This window comes from Apium graveolens, chromosome 3 (assembly GCF_009905375.1).
Source record: "Apium graveolens cultivar Ventura chromosome 3, ASM990537v1, whole genome shotgun sequence".
Classification (NCBI taxonomy): Eukaryota; Viridiplantae; Streptophyta; class Magnoliopsida; order Apiales; family Apiaceae; genus Apium; species Apium graveolens.
In genome coordinates, this window is record NC_133649.1 from 31,030,200 (window position 1) to 31,034,298 (window position 4,099).

The 4,099-nt window shown below is 33.2% G+C and overlaps 1 long non-coding RNA gene across 1 annotated transcript; it reads right to left on the reverse strand.

Moving 5' to 3' along the window:
- Positions 1-207: 207 nt before the first annotated feature.
- Positions 208-1,427, reverse strand: LOC141710653 (uncharacterized). Its single transcript, XR_012571003.1, has 4 exons — positions 884-1,427; positions 714-796; positions 524-610; positions 208-437 (listed from the first exon to the last, which is right to left on the reverse strand). It is a non-coding gene; the product is annotated as an uncharacterized LOC141710653 (long non-coding RNA).
- Positions 1,428-4,099: the final 2,672 nt, after the last annotated feature.

The window sequence follows — 4,099 nt, forward strand, 5'->3', positions numbered from 1 at the left end:
TCTAAAATAATGTCACCTACTCATTTCAACTTTATCCTCTGCAGACAACTCATCTTTATTTATCCTCACTGTTGTTCACTTCCAATGTCAATATTTCCATTTTTGAGGTAACTCCGCAGATTTCACTATGCTTCCCACGCCCTATAGCATATTCATGCTTTGAAAAGTGATATTCACCATCCTGAACACTAGACGTTTCAGCTTCAAACTTGGCCGCTTGGACATGCAAAAGACAGATGCTTGGAAATGTTAAAAAGATGTTCTTCCATCTTGGAGCATTCAAAATAATTCAAGAAAGTCATTTAACAGTATATGAAAAGTGAATAGAAGTACTAAAAATTCATCTGCAGTATATTCACTTCACTGACATGGAAAAGCGAATTGCAACAAGCTCATATAGCAAAACTTGATTGAACTGCCCCTCACTAACACCATCCCTAAAGACAGTATATTATTAGTATACATCGTAAACATTATAAAAAGTATGTATGAGCTGCAATACAACTTAGAAAATAACATATACCTATAAAAAATAATACGATGCGGTTTCTGCCCAGTTGCTCTTTGAAATAAAATTAGTAGTTCCCTGCAACTAGTTCCCTCCCCATACCTATATAAAAACAACCAGAAACATAAACATACAATGTTTGGTTCATAGAGAACATTGTAAACATATTAGATTTAAAAAAACTTCCTGGTAAGTGTTATCATACCTTGAGCAATAGTTGCACCAAGGTCTCCTAGCATGGATCCACCACCACCACTAAAGCAGGGGCAGGGGGAGGAGCTTGGCGAACTGCAATAGGAACAGTAGAACCATTAAGAATGTGAAAACATCACAAAACAAAAAACTGAACAAAATTATCAGATTCAATAACAATACCAGGTGCTGGGGAAGGTGCACGGCGAGCAGCTGCGCGAGGAGCAGATCTTCCCGCAATAAAAACTTAATTATCAACTACTTGAAACATCATTATTCCAAAAGAAAAATGACTTTCTTACTGGATATAGTACATCCATTTCTAATTAACTATATCACATTTATAACAAACAAACAACACACTCAAATAACAAATACAACCAAATTCTTATAATATCCTACAAACCTCGTATGTATATTCATTACGAATACCTATTGCAACAGATTGCCTACATAAACCCTAGCTTGGATATGAATTTATAAGTTTGAATTGAAGAGGAGAGAGAGAGAGAGAGAGAGAGAGAGAGAGATTGTGTGTGTATTTTGAAACTGGGAAGAAGGGCATAATAAAAATGGCGATGATCTAAACAGAAAGAATCGGTAAGTGCCCAAAGAATCGGAAGGTGTAATTTGAGGGTTAAGAGAGTATGTCGAGAGAAAGAGAGGCGGAAGTGATACAGTTGAGAGAGATAAGGTGGAGAAAGAATTTAAGTTAGTGAAATTTTGATTGGAGGGAAATTAGCCGCCCATTTTAATGGACAAAAATGAGCCCAATAATAACAATAGAAATAAATCTGAATTTAAAAATATATTAAAAATTATTGAAATCAATAGGTATTAACATCCGTACAGCTAGATAGTTGAATAAGAATTTTTAAAAAATTTGTCCTGGGAAGTGTGCGAATCCGTGTCTTAAATTTTTTTTCTGATTTTATTAAATATTTACAATTTTAAATATTATAATAAAATTATACAACTAATGTAAAATATATGTCAAAATAACACAATAATGATAAAATTAATCGGAATAATTATTCGTATAATTGGATCGTCAAACAAGAATTTTAAAAAAAAATAGAAACCATTCGGGACAAGAATCTACAAGGAACCCGTGTTGACCGTAATTTGATTATTATAAACACACAAGATATAAAATCTAAATTTTAAAAAAAAATTATACATCTCTAAAATTTGTAGGTAACATCATCCGTATGGTTGGATCGTTGAACAAGAATTTTATAAAAAATAGAATCACCACTCAGGATAAGACTTGCTTATAGGAACCCGTGTTGACCTAATTTGACTATTATATAAACACACGATATAAATCTAAATTTGTTTAAAAAAATTACACATCTCTAAAATTAGTTGGTAACATCATCCGTATGATTGGATCGTTTCACAAGAATTTAAAAAAATAAAGTCACCACTCGGAACAAGACTTGGTTATAGGAACCTGTGTTGACCGTAATTCGACTATTATAAAAATGCATGATGTAAAATCTAATTTTTTAAACAAAATTTAGACATCTCTAAAATTAGTAGGTATCATCATTCGTACGGTTGGATCGTTGAATTAAAAAATTTATAAAATAGAATCATCACTCGGGACAAGACTTGGTTATATGAACCCGTGTTGACCGTAATTTGACTATTATAAAAACACACGGTATAAAATCTAATTTTTTTTTAAAAAAAACTTAGACATCCCTAAAATTAGTAGGTATCATCATCCGTACGGTTGGATCGTTGAATTTTTTAAAAAAAAATAGAATCTCCACCCGGAACAAGACTACGTAATGGGAACCCTGTACATCGTGGTTTGACTATTACAAAAGCACATGACATAAAATCTATTTTTTTTAAAAAAAATTACACATCTCTAAAATTAGTAGGTAACATCATTTGTACGGTTGGATTAGTTAAAAATGATTTTAAAAATTAGAATATGAATATAACAAATAAATTTTAAGAATAGTACAATACCTAATGCAACACTAAATAACCTACTGCAACACCAGAAAGCAAATCCAACGCCTGAAAAAGTTTCTTTATCTATTAGGTACCCACTTAACTTTCGGTCCTTGTTTGTTAGTATCATAAATCTTATATGTGTTTATCTGATTTCTTAATCCACATATGAACAACATTAATAGATGCATTAGCACATCTATATCTAATAGACGATCTATAAGATGAGTTAGAGAAGTGGCCCTTGATACCATATAATCGAGATTCAGAGGTAGCGTGACCAGATTTGCCACAATCTCGGCACTTATCATAAGCCATCTTGTACTTCATAGGAGCTCGTTTGTAACCACCTTGAAATGCACGCTTCTTGATTGATTCACATCCTAATCCTCCTTTATCAAGAGAAGATTTTTGTATAGCAAGTAAAGCATTCAGAGTTCCTTCACCATGAAAGCACTTTGCTTAATCTTTTTCAAGCTGTGCAACTTTCTGCTTCAGTTCAGGAACCAAAGGGTCAGGAGAACTGTCTCTATTGATAGTTTCGGGATCAACAGAGGCTGACTCTTTCTTCAAAGCTTCAAGACATACATCATTAATCTCAATCTCATTCTTGAGATATTGATTTTCTTAAGTAATCTTAGATATCTTTTCAACTAAAAATTGATTTTCAGCAGCCAATGTTTCATCCTTCATAGGATCATCCATTTCACTGAGAACTTCAATTAATGCTTGTTTTAAATAAGCATTCTTTTCTTTTAGCTTTTTAATTTGAACCTGCAAGGTTAGCACAGTCGAAGATGTAACTGAATTTATATTATATTTAACATTTTGTATCTCATCATGGTCACTGGAGCTGTCTTCGAGTCCAGCAAAACAAAGTTGAGCAACTTCCTCATCTGAATCGATCTCAAAGTTAGAATCATCATCACTCCAGGTAATTAATGCTTTCTTCTTATTCTTGAGCTTGTAGCAGTCCTTTTTGAAATGCCCCTTTTTCCCACATTTGAAGCATGTATCCTTGCTCGAATTAGCATTGTTACCTTTGTTGGGATTAGATTTGAAATCCTTCTTTGGAAACTGAGATTTCATAGGCCGTTTTGATGCATTCCTTTTAGCAAGAAATTTGTGAACTTCTTGGTCAAGAGAGCGATTTTCTCATCAGAATCATCATGAGATTCATCTGCATCTGCATTAAGTGCAAGAGTCTTTTTCCGAGGAGCATCATCTTCTTCATTATATATGTGAAGCTGATTCTCAAATTCTTCCAATTAACTAAAGAGTATAAGAGTGTCCATAGTAGAAAGAAGAGTCGAATCCTGTAATATGGTGACCTTAGGAGCAAATTTCTTGGGCATAGCCCTGGGAACCTTCTGATTGATTTTGGATTATGGAATAGTCCGTTCCAGAAGAGATATAGAATTCATCAAA